Raw genomic sequence first — 16,874 nt, 5'->3', positions numbered from 1 at the left:
TGTGTGTGAACTTAAACCTGCGGACATTGTTTTGTGGTTATTTTTTGAAATATATAATTGAGTTGGACAGACATAGAGGCTCACAGCTTATGATTCACTTAGCCATAAATGTATTGCTCTTAGACATTAAAAATTTGTTTAGTGATATGACAATTTTTCTGTAAGTTCACACTCAACCTTCTGAGCAGTGATGCTTTCCTTATGGCTCCTCATAAGCTTAGTGTGCCCCTGAGTCCATTTCTTTTTCCAGATGATGTATTGTGTAGTAAATAAGCAAACAAGGTGAAATAACTTGTTAACGTCCATTGTGTTTAGCTAGAATGGATATTAATAGAAGTCATTTTTCCCCTGGCCTAAAATGAGTCTATGTCTTCTTCAGGAGAAACAAATTTATGTTACTTCTAAAATGTGGTTTCACCATGCTTCATTTAATTGAATGCAATATTAATATAGTCTTTCAAAATGGCTAAAATAATGCCAAAAATATAAACCACTATTTTCTATCCAACTCATTTTCTTACTTTTTAATGCTACTTTGATTTACCTATTTTTGGCTTGATATTTTAACACGCATACATGAACATCAGAAAATTTGTGGGTAGCCACAATCATCAATATGAGATTGAACAGCCTAGAAATTAAATACAAATAGATGTTGAGATTTGATGAAGTCTACTGTAAAAGCATTGCTGAAGCTTCCCTTTATTAAATGACCTTCATTCCAAATGGCTTATATTATTTCCCATACAGTAGACAGGCAATCATCTCTTTTCTAGTTTCATTTCCTTCAAGAGACGTTTTCTCCACCATTGTTCCTTCTTGGCTTTCCTCACCTTGTATTGATAAGGTAGTATATTTTCATTACCCTCACTGTCTTTTTTCATTCCCCTTAAAATTGAATTAAACATAGTCTGTTGTTCCAGACATGAAGTGTTGACCCAACAGAGTTATTTAAGCTAAAAGGAAGTACAAGATCATTATTATTCCAATAGAAGCCTTTTATGTTACAAGTTTGTCAAAGATGGAAAGTTCTTAAAAAGGAAATAATCTTTCTGTTCTTGTGACTTTGGAAAATGCACATAGTGCAACTGATAACCATTCTTACCCCTGGCCCCTATGTTTTCAGACCATCTTGCAGCTGATACTCAATTGATTTTAATATCAACTGTATAAGAAATTTAACATACATTTTTTTATGTTGTCTGAACCTTGCATTAAATGTTTTCTGCAATTGTACAAATTGGAATTATTCAAAAAAACAGTATTAAAATGTTGATGACACATAGGCTAATTTAGCACAGAAAGGATGGTTTTTACCTCTACATGTTACCAACATGATTTTCTACTCCAACTTTGGCAGCCAAATTGGTTAGTAGTTTATAATTTGGTTGTAAGTGAGTTGTAACATTCTTATCAGGTTTACATTTGCTATCTAGGAAATTGAGAGTTGGATCGGTGTTGATCAAAACTTTGATTTTCATTCTCTTTAAACCCACTAAAGCTGGGATACGAAGAGGTATATATTTGCCAAAAAAAGAAAGGGATAAAGAAGTGACTATTAACATGTGATAAGCAATTTGGCCACAATATTACATAGTACTTATTTTAGAAGTTTCAGAATTAAAAAAATAAATTATAATAAAATACTATCTGCAAAGTGAATCCTGTAAGTTCAAATTTCTGTGACCTTTGACTTATTCACTGTAGTATTAGAAGCAGAGAGAACCAGCAATTGTCATTCCAGAAGTTAGAAAAAAATTGCTGTTAGATTTTACAGATATTAACTAAATTTCATTTATTTTTATATAGTCGTAAACAAAAAGTTTACTTTTAGTATAGTTTTAATATTCATCCATAATTCTAAACATTAAACATTTTGCTTTGTTAGTTTGTATAATGCAAAAATATGCATTAAAAGAGGGTTAGTATTAAATAATTTAATGTGTAAACATTAAAGATGTTTCTGATTCCTGAATGCTTTACTTATCATAGCAAAAGCATTTCTCATGACATAAACTTAGAGAAAAGTTTATATTATTGGCTGCATTAATGCCTGGTCATTGCAAAACTATAGTATTATTTGCTTCCTGGTTTTTTATTATGTTTGCCACCATAACACTAATTTGAAGATCATTCGTATAAACCTATTTCTTATAATATACTCCAGGTGTTTTCCTTAGGAAAGCCTCTAAGCGAAATTACTGTTTCAATGGTTAGGGCCAGATCTTGTAACTCCTAATTATTCTGAGTTTAAAGTGTATTAATTTGCAGATAATATATTAGAAAATATTTCATTACATTTATTTATTGTTATAAGAAACTTCAGGTCACTTTAACAACATATTTTTGCATTGTAAATTGGCTATTTCTTATCTATGGTACTTAATCTAAAGTAATCCTTGAGGACTACAAATCAGAATACTAGAAACTGTCTAATAACTGAGTGTTCATGAGTGAGTGAAATAAAAATTGAGTACAGGTGTTCCTAAGTGAACAATATACCTAAAGACCAGATACTTGGATATTTAGCTTGTTTTACTCTGTGTTTGCATATCTTCCCTTCTTCTGCCCCAGACACCTAAAAATGTCAAAATTCTATAGTACAAAAATCATGCCTTACAACTTTGGTGCTTCATTGAATTCTCTCTATAGATAGATATATATAGATATAGATATATACACACATATGTGTATATGTGTACACACCTATGTGTATGTGTATACATTACATATGTGTACACATTACATATGTGTATGCATTACATATATACACATGTGGAATGTAGACATGTGTATACATCACGTGTGTGCATATATACACATACACACCTATGTGTGCATATGTGTGTGTGTAAATATATTTTTTCTTTCCAGAAATTTGCAATTAGATTTGTAAATTAACAAAATCATGTTAGTGAATTAATATAATATGCACAAATGAACTTTACAGATTCCAGAGGGTGTTTGTAAAACTAATAATAATCGTAACTCCAGAAAGGACTATTGCCTCTCACCAAAAAGAAAGTCTAAATGGTATCATAGCTATTTACATAAGCTGCACAACGTAAAAGAAAAAAGTAATAGAAAGAAGATGCTCAGGCCGGGCGCGGTGGCTCAAGCCTGTAATCCCAGCACTTTGGGAGGCCGAGACGGGCGGATCACGAGGTCAGGAGATCGAGACCATCCTGGCTAACACGGTGAAACCCCGTCTCTACTAAAAAATACAAAAAACTAGCCGGGCGTGGTAGCGGGCGCCTGTAGTCCCAGCTACTCGGGAGGCTGAGGCAGGAGAATGGCGTGAACCCGGGAGGCGGAGCTTGCAGTGAGCCGAGATCCAGCCACTGCACTCCAGCCTGGGCAACAGAGCGAGACTCCGTCTCAAAAAAAAAAAAAAAGAAGATGCTCAGAGCACCTCTTAGAAAAGTGACAGTAGCTTTCTATCCTCCTAATGAGGCTATATGCAACTCGTTTTCTAATTCCCCTGTTGAAGAAGTAGGCAACGTATTATTTCCTAGAGATTGTAATCCCTATGTATGTTCTTAACTTTATTTTCCTGGAAACTTAGCTGTGTCATGAGCTATTTAAATGAATGTCTCCTGAGAAGCATAATTCAGGACATGTTTTTCAAGAAATTATGTAATTGTAAATATCTAGCTATTCAGAGAATTAAAGACTATCCTTCAAGAATATTATTATTATTTTTAGGGTTAGGTCTCATTTTGCAAGAAAAATTGGAAATAGGTAACAGTAGAAATGGGAAGGGTATCATAAAAAGTAATCACCTCTCCCAAGAAAGATAAAATAGAAGTTTTTTCTTTGTGTTTCTTGTAATTATATCTTTACTTAATGAATATTTGTTTAACACTTAAAGACTCAGGAATAAATGCTAGGGATTTAAAATTAAATAAAGCAGGGTTCCTGCCCTCAAAGAGCTTAGGCCATACAGAGGACAGACAAGTGAATTATTGAGCACATTGAAGTGTGAATACTTCTTACATACTCTTATGTAAGAAGAGTATGCAGAATCCTCTGAGAGCACAGATTAAGGGATATGGACATTTGGCTGTGGCTTAAGAAATATTTTTTGAAGGCTATGTTCAGGTCAATTAGATGAAAGATGAAAAAGATGGGGAAGAGAGAATCACAATTCAAGCAAAAGAATTGCATGTATAATGCACAGACATAAAACATGAGAAGGAAGCTGGAGCAGTGGGCAGGTTCCAGATCTTGAATGGATATCATAAAAATTCTATGCTGAATAAAATCCTGAAGGAGTTTTAACATTATTTTAATGGAAATGATATGATCAGATTTGCAACATTGTGGAAAATGGGCAATTTTTATGCCTGTTTGGCAAAGGATATGAGGATAAGATCACAGCCAGGCAAAATAAGAGATTCCTTATTTTGTTTGAAAAGATTACAGGGCTCTGAACTAAGTGGGTGGCAAGAATTCTAGAAAACAGACATGATAAGCTATCAAAGTTGTAGCATCAATAGAATTTGATGGCCATTAGATGGGGCAAGGTAGAGGACAGTAATGTTAAAAAACAAAAGTGGATGTGTCTTAGGTGACTTACTTGGTGGCTAACGATGTCATTTTAAAAACTGACAAATGTTAAAAGGCTAAAGTTTTTGCTTTGTTAGTTTGTTTTAATTATTTCCATTTTAGCATGAATTATTTCATTTTAACATGAAAGCAAAGATGTCTGACAGGCCACTGGAGATAGAGGTCTGGATTATATGAGAGATAGTTCTCTTATTATTTGATTAGCAAACATACAGTAGTTGAACACCGAATAAAGGTATTTTGAAGAAGTTATGAATTCAAAAGAGCAGAGGGCTGAGGACACAATTTTTTTTTAAAAAAAGCAGAGAAATTGAAAAAATAAATAAATGTTAAATTTAAAAAAGGAATGGTAAAGGACATAAGGTAAGGGACACAAAGGTAAGGGAAAAGTAAGGTCCCACAAAAACTAAAGGAAGAGAAATATAAAGTAAAATCTAGAGAAGAAAAACTGAATGGATTAAAGAGTTAAGCAGTCACTTCTTTCTGATTAAGTTGATAGAATTGCCATGACCTAATCTGCAACAGTATCTTAATCTGTCTAAGGGAGTGAGGATGGAATGAGATCACTAAGAAGGGCCAGATGCTACTTTTGGATATTTTAACCTACCTGGATAGTCTTTACAATCTTTAGAAATGATAGCCAAAGGAAACTGGTGTGTGTTATAACAAAAATGTTGAAAAATATTTTATGTTTATGGATTGGAAGAAGGAATGCAGTTAAAATATCCACACTGTCCAAAGCAATCTAGAGATTCAAATCAATCTATTTAAATACAAATGATTATTCACAGAAATAGAAAAAATAAATCTAAAATTTACATGGGACCACAAAAAAAAAAAAAAAAAAAAAACACAGAATAGCCAAAGCCATCCTGAGCAAAAATAATAAAACTGGAAGAATTACATTATCTGACTTCAAATTATACTACGGAGCTACTCTAAACCAAACAGCATGATACTGGCATAAAAACAGACTTACAGACTAATAGATCAGAATAGAGAACCCAGACATAAATCCATACATCTACAGTGAACTCATTTTTTACAAAGGTGCCAAGAGCACACATTGGAGAAAGGACAATCTTCAGTAAATAGGGCTGAAATAATTGGATATCCATATGCAAAATAATGACATTAGACACTACCTCTCACCATAGACAAAAATCAAATCAAAATGGATTAAATACTCAAATCTGAGAGCTCAAGCTATGAAACCACCACAAAAAAATGTTGGGGAAGCTCTCCAGAACACTAGGCTGGGCAGAAGTTTTTTTGAGTAATACCCCACAAGCATAAGCAACCAAAGCAAAACTGGACAAATGGGATCACCTCAAGTTAAAAAGCTTCTGCACAGCAAAGAAAGCAATCAACAAAGTGAAGACACAGCCCATAGAATGGGACAGAAATATTTGCAAACTATCCATCTGACAAGGGATTAACCAGAGCTCAAACAACTCAATAAGAAAAAAAATCTAATATTCTCATTTCAAAATGGGCAAAAGTTCTGAATAGACATTTCTAAAAAGAAGATATACAAATGGCAAGCATGTGTATGAAACGGGCAAAAGTTCTGAACAGACATTTCTAAAAAGGAGATATACAAATGGCAAGCATGTGTATGAAAAGGTGCTCAACATCATTGATCATCAGAGAAATACAAATCAAAACTGATGAGATATCAATTTACCCTGGTTAAAATGGCTTATTTCCAAAAGACAGGCAATAACAAATGCTGGTGAAGATGTGGAGAAAAGGGTACCTTCTTGCACTGTTCGTAGGAATGCAAATTAGTAAAACCACTATTGAAAACAGTTTGGGGGTTTTTCAAGAAACTAATATTAGAACTATCAATATGATGCAGCCACCCCACTGCTAGTTATACAGAAAGGAAATCAGTAATCTGGAAATCAAAGAAATATTTGCACTCCCATATTTACTGCAGTACTATTCAGAATAGCCAAGATTTGGAATCAACCTGAGTGTTCATCAAAAGATTCATGGATAATAAAAAATTGGTACATATACACAATAGAGTACTATTCAGCCACGAGAAAGAATGATATCCGATGGTTTGCAACAACATGGATAAAACTGGAGATAATTATGTTAAATGAAATAAGCCAGGCACAGAAGGACAAACTTTGAATGTTCTCACTTATTTGTGGGAGCTAAAAAATTTTAAACATTGAACTCATGGAGACAAAGAGTAGAATGATGGTTACCAGAGGCTGGGAAAGCTAGTGAAGATGGGAGAATAGAGATGGTTAATAGATACAAAAACATAATTAGATAGGATGAATAAAAACTAGTATTTGACAGCATAACAGGGTAACTACAGTTTCTTGTACATTTTAAAATAACTAAAAGTGTAATCAGATTGTAACACAAGAAAGGATAAATGCTTGAGGTGATGGATACCCCATTTACTCTGATGTAATTATTATGCATTCTATGCCTGTATCAAAATATCACATGTACCCCATTAATATGTACACCTACTATCTATTCAGAAAAATAAAAAATAAACTGTTTATTATATATATGTATGTATGTTTGTGTGTGCTTGAATTTTCTGCCTGTGTGTATATGTGCATGCACATATATGTATGTGTGTGTATGTATATCTGTATACATAGTAGGTATATATGTATGCATGTCTATATATGTGTATACATCGTAAGTGTATTTATGGGATACATTAGATATATATATTATATATATGCATGCACATACACAAGCAGGCAAAAAATTCACACTTTCTTTTCTTTGTTATTATAGTTTAAGTTCTAGGGTACATGTGCACAACATGCAGGTTTGATACATGTGCCATGTTGGTTTGCTGCACCCATCAACTCATCATTTACATTAGATATTTCTCCTAATGCTATCCCTCCCCTAACCCCCACCCCATGATAGGCCCTGTTGTGTGATGTTCCCTGCCCTGTGTCCAAGTGATCTCATTGTTCCATTCCCACCTATGAGTGACAACATGCGGTGTTTGGTTTTCTGTCCTTGTGATAGTTTGCTGAGAATGATGGTTTCCAGCTTCATCCATGTCTCTGCAAAGGACATGAACTCATCCTTTTTTATGGCTGCATAGTATTCCATCGTGTATACATGCCATATTTTCTTAATCCAGTCTATCACTGATGGACATTTGGATTGGTTCCAAGTCTTTGTTATTGAAAATTCACACTTTCTATGTAAGAGAGGCTTATAGGTAGAAGTACAATGATACTCTTCTGAAATGTCTTACAGTGCTGCTAGTTGTAGTTTCTGTAATCAAAGCTCCAATGTATATATATATATTTTTAAAAATGGACAAAGATAAAAAAAATAGTAATCGATGTTTTACAATAGTGTAGCTTAACCAGTCAGAGTGACTATTATTAAAAAAAAATAATCAAAAACAACAGATGCTGGTGAGGCTACAAAGAAAAGAGAATGCTTATACCTTTAGCGGGAATGTAAATTAGTTTAGCGACTGTGGAAAAGAGTTTGGAGGTTTCTCAAACAACTTAAAACAGAACTACCATTTGACCCAGCAATCCCATTACTGAGCACATAAAAAAATTGTTCAACTAAAATAAATCACTCAACCAAAAGGACACATGCACTCATATATTCATGACGGCATTATTCAAAATATCAAAGACATGGAATCAACCTAGGTTCCCATCAATAGTGGATTGAATAAAGAAAATGTGGTATATATATACCATGGAATACTACACAGCCATAAGAAAAAAAACAAAAAAAAAGAACAAATTGGCCAGGAACGGTGGCTCACACCTTTAATCCCAGCGCTTTGGGAGGCTGAGGTGGGCAGATCACGAGATCAAAAGTTTGAGACTAGCCTGACCAACATGGTGAAACTTTGTCTCTACTAAAAATACAAAAATTAGTTGGGTATGGTGCAGGTGCCTGTAATCCCAGCTACTCGGAGGCTAAGTCGGGAGAATTGTTTGAATCCAGGAGGTGAAGGTTGCAGCGAGCCAAGATCACACCATTGCACTCCAGCCTGGACAACAGGGCGAGATTGTGTCCCAAAAAAATAAGTAAATAAAAATAACAAATCTTGCCCTTTGCAGCAACATGGATGCAGCTGAAGGCCATTATCTTAAGTGAATTAGCACAGAAGAGAAAACCAAATACTGCCTGTTATCACTTATAAGTGGAAACTAAACATTGTATACTCGTGAACATAAAGATAACAACAATAGACACTGGGGATGAAAGGAGGGAGAGGAGTAAGGGTTGAGAATTAACTATTGGATACTATTCTTACTACCGGGGCAGTGGGATCAACCTACCCCAAACTTCAGGATCAGGCAATATAGCTGTATAACAAAACTGTATATATACCCCCTGAATCTAAAACAAAAATCAAAATTTCAGGACTCTTTCAATTAAACAATGTTATTTATTCTACTTATTCCTCAGACCCTAACATAGTTGATGATGCTGGAGGCATTTCAGAGTTGACATAGCTGGTATAATTTCTGTGAAAGTTTCAGTGAGTGATTGAAATGTGAGGCTCCTTTGAAAAGCCATTCTCCCTTATCTTAAAAAAAAAAAAGTTTATATCCTCTCAAAGGAAGACTTCTCAAACATTACCATTTTATGAGTAAAGATAAGTAAAATCACTTCATCCAAGTGTAAGTAACATGCATAAGAAAATTCTCATTATAAAAATTTTCTAGAACCTTTTCATTTAGTTCAATAACACTCAAAAGGCAATAGTGATAAAGTTGAAAGTTGGCAGTAGTGGAATATTCCTCCATATAACACCCACACAATACTGAAGAAAACTGTTGCCATATTTTCTAAGTTATTAACCTTTACAAGGATATATATTTTTTATGCATAAATAAAAATGTTCTCCTTTAATGTGAACTTAAGTTGGAAATACTAATCAAATAAAGAAATAAAGAAAGCTGCTCCATTTTATCCTTTGTACATTTGCCTTTAAGTTACATCCTGGAAAAATAATCGTAGAAGATGTTTGAACCTCTTGTATTGATTGTAACAATGGCATTCTATTATATGAAAACAGGTAAAGGTATTAGTTAAGGTAGATACCTTTTTCTTAGAAGCGTGCTATATAATCCTGATGCTCTTAAAATCTGTATCTGATTCCTTCATTAAAACTTCCCATTTTCACTATGGTTCTAGAAAACTTCTTTATCCAAAGTAATTCCATTTTTTTTTTTTTTTAAGTTCTGGGATACATGTGCTGAACGTGTAGATTTGTTACACAGGTATACATGTGCCATGGTGGTTTGCTGCACCCATCAACCCATCATAGGTTATAGGCTCAGCTCGCATTAGGTATTTGTCCTGATGCTCTCCCTCCACTTTCCCCACACCCACCAATAGGCCCTGGTGTGTGATGTTCCCCTCCCTGTGTCCATGTGTTCTCACTGTTCAGCTCCCACTTATGAGTGAGAATATGTGGTGTTTGGTTTTCTGTTCCTGTATTAGTTTGCTGAGGATGATGGTTTCCAGCTTCGTCCATGTCCCTGCGAAGGACATGAACTCATTCTTTTTTATGGCTGCATAGTATTACATGGTGTATATGTGCTACACTTTCTTTATCCAGTCTATCATTTATGGGCATTTGGGTTGTTTCCAAGTCTTTGCTATTGTAAAAAGTGCTGCAATAAACCTTTATGTGCATATGTCCTTGTAATGGAATAATTTATAATCCTTTGGGTATATACCCAGTAATGGGATTGCTGGGTCAAATGGTATTTCTGGTTCCAGATCCTTGAAGAATCGCCACACTGTCTTCCACAATGGTTGAACTAATTTACACTCCCACCAACAGTATAAAAGTGATCCTATTTGTTCAGCATCCTTGCCAGCATCTGTTGTTTCTAGACTTTTTAATGATTGCCATTCTAACTGGCATGAGATGGTATCTCATTGTGATTTTGATTTGCATTTCTCTAATAACCAGTGATGAGGTTTTATTGATATGTATGTTGACTGTGTAAATGTCTTCTTACGAGAAGGGTCTGTTTATTTCCTTCACCCACTTTTTGATGGGGTTGTTTATTTCTTGTAAATTTGTTTTAAGTTCCTTGTAGATTCTACAACCATCTGATCTTCAACAAACCTGACAACAACAAGCAATGGGGAAATGATTCCCTATTTAATAAATGGTGCTGGGAACCTGGAGAGCCTTATGCAGAAAACTGAAATTGGACCCCTTCCTTACACTTTATACAAAAGTTAACTCAAGATGAATTAAAGACTGAAACATAAAACGTAAAACCATAAAAACCCTAGAAGAAAACCTAGGCAATACCATTCAGGGCCTAGACATGAGCAAAGACTTCATGACAAAAACACCAAAAGCAATTGCAACAAAAGCCAAAACTGACAAATCGGATCTAATGAAACTAAAGAGCTTCTGCACAGCAAAAGAAACTATCATCAGAGTAGACAGGCAACCTACAGAATGGGAGAAAAATTTTCCAATTTATCCATCTGATGAAGATCTAATATTCCAAATGCTTTTATCCATTCATCTTCTATGTTAAAGCATTTACATAGAACTGGTTATCCCAGTTAACCTAATTCCCCCCAAGAGCTAGATTTTCATAAATAATTTCAAAATGTTAACCTCTCCTAAAGAAAACCTCACTCAGATTTATCAAAATAGGATGGAGTCCTTCTCCTCATATATAGATCTGGCACATTTGTAGCTAAACTCTACGAACTCTCCGTTTATGTACTTACCTTGATTAAAATCTTCCCTTGTAAAGAATTCATCTCCAATCTTATTCTGATAGACAGTCTTTTGTCCCATTCATGTTTACTCTTATGGTTAAACATGTGAGTTTGAGATAAGGCAGCCAGGGGATAAAATTTAGTTTTGCCATTAACGTTTATATAGCATATGACTTGATTCTTTGAGGCTTAACTTATGCATGTGTATTAAAGGAACAATAACAATATTTATTACAAGGTGTTCTTATAGTATTATATAACATAAATAATGTAAAATCGATACATTAGAATAGCACTTTGAAAGAATTCAATGTGTTAACTATTCTCATTCTCAATAATTTTATTATTCTGCTGTTTTTGCATCTCTTTAAGCAATGTAAAATGACATGAGATAGAGCAAAATAAGCGTGGTGTTTTAAGTTAAAAAGTCCTGAATTAGTGACTTGATTCATACCTTATTTGCTGTGTGACTTTAAATTAGTGTCCTAACCTCTTTAAGTCACATAGTAGTGATTCAATGACATGATATGTATATAGCAGCTGACATGAATTGTGTCCTTATCAAATGCCTGTTGAATAAATATATGAGTTATATGAATGATGTACATATGTGTTGGTCTTAACAGTTTCAAAACAACCTTTATTAAATCATTTAGCATAGGTTTATTTCTTACATATGAACAGTATACTATGGAAAGCACTAGGAATAACTTCAAATAGGCCTGTTAAGGACCATTATCTACCTATATGGTATGTAATATAACACTGCATGCTGTTGAATTGGTTAATAATTCTCTGGAAACAGTAACGTGTCTTTGCTCAGGCCTAAATTATAATTCACGTACATCTGAGTGTGCCTAGAAAACTGATGGGGAAGGCCTTCTCAAAATCGATTCCCATAACCCCTTATCTTTTCCTCTAGAAACCTAACAAGACACCTGAAGCAGTGATGGGTGTGGCCACAAGAGCAAAAAGTCTAGAGTAAGATACTAAGAGAAAACATTCAAGGTCAGCAATGAGTATACTTGCAAGGCAGACTCTGATATAAGCACTGGGGAAACAGAGACTTTGGAGCTAAGTGGCATGGCTGAAAAGGATCCATGAATCCAGTTTGAGGACCAGGATATAGTCACAGGGCAAAGATTTTCAGTGTCCGCTGAGAAGCAACAAATCTGAATTACCTAAGAGATAATGGTTGAGGCCATCTCAGTTATGTAATCTAGACATATTTATTTCCCTACCCAAGGGTTCAATCTTGGTAAAAGGAAAACTTAATTTAGTGTTTACATATAAGACATTCAACCACAATAGTCAAAACAATAATAGTTAATTCTAATGTTTACCAGATGAAATATGCCTTTCTATAATCAAGTTCTTATTACTTATTGGCTTCACAGGGGTTGGTCTTTAAATTAATTTTATAAAGTCATTAGAATATGCATTATGACCAAATACACATTAAATGCATTAATAAATTATTCCTCTTTTTAGACATGTGGTTTCTCCAGTGGTTTCTATTATTTTCCAAAATCATGTAGTAATAAACTGATCCATAAATAAGAAGTGAAACAACACTTTTGATTGTACATGTGCTATTTTAAAACTCGATTATAAAAGTTAATGGTCCATAGACCTTTTTTTTAAGTTCACAAAAGGTACTTATTTAACCCAGTCTTGGAATCTCTGACAATTATAAGCATGATGTTGTTATATTGGATTAAAATTCAATTAAACTACAAAGCTACATCTCTTCCTCCAGAAACTCTCAGAGAAACAATAAACAACCCTTGAATATAAGTTATTTCCAGATTTGATTTTAAACAATATATTTGCAATAGAATTATGTAGAGAATATGATTGAAAATAATTGAGAAACGAAATTGAAATATTGTAGTATTATTTCCAGAAACAGATAAGATGACTCACACATGCCCAATAACTTTTCAAATGAAAGTAGATGGAAATCTCTTGCCACTTGACATTAAAATTTCAATAGCAAGTGTATCTGGCTATATTCCAAGCTGAGTGATTATATTTGGTCCACAGCATAGACATTTGATGCCTCAAAATACTCTAATCTAACTTTGAGGGGTATAAAAAACCTAGGTCCAGGACATTCTAGCAAACTTTTGGTTCTTGGAATTGGTTATCAAGCATGAAACTTAATAATTCCAGAAGTTCCTTTAGATAGCTTTCTAATTCAGAATCAAGAGAAAGTATGGCTGAATTGTTTTCAACCACTCAATCAATTTTGGCATGTTCACTTGTTTTAATGAACAGTGTTGAAAAATAATTAATAGAATTGGGGGCTAACATTAAGAAATGGGATTTAGAAAAAAAATAAACCTCTAAGAGGAGGTGCTAAATTCTGCCTGGGTTGCTCTTCATAGAGTGGCAGCCCATTAACAAGCTCTTTTGGAACATTCAGTGAGCAAGGAAAAGGCAGGCTCCTGGGTCTTATTGTATTATTCTAAGTTCATTACATGTTTTGGAAGTATGAGAGAACAATGTAATTTGTGAGGTGATGCCCTTTGCCCTTATATATGTGGGTTCTTGCACTAAGCCTCCACTGTGGAAGATAATCTATGGAACCCTAGAAACATTAATGTGCTTGTCTCTTAAAAGAGATCAAGCACAGTAACATAAGCATCCAGATTCAGAAACTGTTGTATTATGAAAGGGTATTGTAAAATCAGGCTGAATTTAAAGCAGAGTTTTTAAAATTAAGGACTGTTTCCATAAAAATGTAGTTTAGTTTTGAAGAGAGGTTTACACTTTATAGAACACTATATGTAGACGTTATCTTATTTAACCTTCAGAATAGCCCTAATAAAAAATAGGTACTATATTTAATTTCAAGATAAAGAAATTTAACCCCATAAAGACTGAGAGATTTTTTTTCCTGTTTATTAGAATGGAAGGGCAGAGTTAGGAGTGACAGACAGGTGTACTGAATTTGATTCCAGTTGAATGCCCCCTCTTTGAAACAGGCCTCATTATGTGGTGTTATTCAATTGAATGTCTACTACTCATAAATGATTCACCATTGCAGTAAACATTGTCATGTAATTGATAAGAGTTAGAAGCTCAGGTAAAGTTATTCTAGCTTAAAGCGATTTTCTATTTTAATTTTTTTGATCAAATCTGCAAGGCTATTATGGGAAAACTGAAATTTCATTTGATTTGCAGAATTCCATTTAAAACAAGAACTGGACTATTTTGTCATGCAAAGTGAACAGTAGTAAAAAGACATATTTGATACAATCAAACCACATCTATAGATCTATAGATGAGGTTTTGTATTTTTTGTTGTTGTTGTTGTTGTTGTTGTTGTTGTTTTTTGAGACAGAGTTTCGTTCTTGTTGCCCAGGCTGGAGTGCAATGGCACAATCTCGGCTCACTGCAACCTCTGCCTCCCAGGTTCAAGCGATTCTCTTGCCTCAGCCTCCCTAGTAGCTGGGATTACAGGCATGTGCCACCTTTGTATTTTTCATAGAGATGGGGTTTCTCTATGTTGGTCAGGCTGGTCTCAAACTCCCAACCTCAAGTAATCGGCCCGCCTTGGCCTCCCAAAGTGCTGGGATTATAGGCATGAGCCACCACGCCCGGCCCTAGATGAGGTGATTTTAATCTCACAACTCTCTCTCTCTTTTTTTTTTTTTTTAAAAGTGTTTATTTTTATATATTTAGAGGGCACAAGTACAGGTTTGTTATATGCATATACAGCATAGCAATGAAATCTAGACTTTTAGTGTACCCATCACCTGAATAGTGAACATTTTAGCCAATAGGACTCTCTTTTTGAAATAAGAATAAAGTTAAGAATAGCAGTGAGTGACACTGAAGGAATACTTTTATATCAGGCATTATCCTAAGCGACTTACGTCTATTACTTTTTTGAAAGCTTACAATATCCACATGAAGAAAAAACAATTATTTTCCCCTTTTACCATAAAACTGAGGTGCAGAGCCTAGACTAGAATAACTTCTTAAGGATTGCATAGCAGGCCAGGTTGGCTCCAGAACACATGGATTTAAGGAAGATACTATGCTATCTCCTACAAGAGTAGGATTATATAATGGAGAGGAACTGGAGTCACACAGAATCAAGTGGATTCCTGGCTCCATTGCTGCCCAGCTGTGTTACCCTGAACCAGATATTTACCTAATTTCTGCCGTGGTTTATTCTCTGTAAAACGGAGATGCTGGAAAAGCCTTTTCCCTAGAATCACTAGAAGGGTCAAGTGAGACGGTGCGAGTTAAGTCTACTTTCTTTCACATTAAGTAATGAACAAATGGTAATTGTAGAAGAACAGCATAAATAAATCGTACTTTAAAAATAATCTACCCTAAGCTCTTAATTTTAAAAGGAAGATGAGAAAACTAAATTCCAAAGGGCTAACTGGCTGATTTTATATCATTTTGTGAGTGTCAGAATGAAGAGTAGAAGCCAGCCCTCTCAATCCTTCTAGGGTTCTTTGAACCAAAAAGTAGTAAAGAATTTTATCTCATGTGTCATTTCTCCCATTAAAAAGAAATTATTCGATCTCCTGACCTCATGATCTGACCCCCATAGCCTCCCAAAGTGCTCAGATTACAAGCGTGAGCCACCGCACCCGGGCAACATGGTGCAACCCGGTATCTACCAAAAATACAAAAAATTAGCCAGGCATGGTGGCGGGCGCCTGTAGTCCCAGCTACTCAGGAGGCTGAGGCAGGAGAATGGCATGAACCCGGGAGGCGGAGCTTGCAGTGAGCCAAGATGGCGCCACTGCACTCCAGCCTGGGTGACAGAGTGGGACTCCGTGTGAAAAAAAAGAAAGAAAAGAAAAGAAAACAAAAGAAGAAAGAAGGAAAGAGAAAGGAAGGAAGGAGGGAGGGAGGGAGGGAGGGAGGGAGGGAGGGAAGGAAGGAAGGAAGGAAGGAAGGAAGGAAGGAAGGAAGGAAGGAAGGAAGGAAGGAAGGAAGGAAGGAAGGAAGGAAGGAAGGAAGGAAGGAAGGAAGGAAGGGAATTATAATCATTTCCTCTGTCTAAGATGAGTCTACTGATGGTGACCGTCATTGGAATATCTTTGTAGTCTTGTCTATATGTCATAACTATTTGCAAGTAAACTGTAAAAATGTTTCTTCTATCAAATATCAATAAATAAATTGCCTTGAAAAAAATAAGAAATAGCAAGCATAATCCCAAATTTTGTGTTTTTGAGGCAATAAATTCACAGAGGAATCATTTTTCTTGCTTCGCAGAGTTACGATGCCTGCTTATTTATGTATTGACAGCAGCCGTGGCTTGAAGTAAATTCAAGAACTAAGAGGTCAGGAGATCCACAAAAATATTATAAAAAATAAAAACAAGCCCAAGCAAATGCAAAGCAAACTCTGAAAGCAAGAAAACCTTCAACTTTGGCTTACTTGTCCATCAGAAAAATTCCTAAGCCAATCACATGGAACATTTTACCAAGACAATGAGCGTACAAGATGTCAAACTGATCATGCTGTCTTAACTTGCGGCAGTCCCTGATGCCAGAACTGCTACTAGTAGGGCAAGGATTGAAATGAACTTTGTC

At 34.9% G+C, this 16,874-nt stretch overlaps 1 long non-coding RNA gene across 1 annotated transcript in view; it reads left to right on the top strand.

Annotated features, from left to right (window-relative positions):
* LOC105464823 (uncharacterized) overlaps window positions 1-16,874 on the top strand; it is a 249,822-nt gene that overhangs the window by 39,889 nt on the left and 193,059 nt on the right. The gene's annotated exons all lie outside the window — the stretch shown is intronic.

Source organism: Macaca nemestrina, chromosome 13 (assembly GCF_043159975.1).
Source record: "Macaca nemestrina isolate mMacNem1 chromosome 13, mMacNem.hap1, whole genome shotgun sequence".
Taxonomy (NCBI): domain Eukaryota; kingdom Metazoa; phylum Chordata; class Mammalia; order Primates; family Cercopithecidae; genus Macaca; species Macaca nemestrina.
The sequence above is the reverse complement of the archived record's forward strand: the minus strand, read 5'-3'. Positions and strand labels throughout refer to the sequence as shown.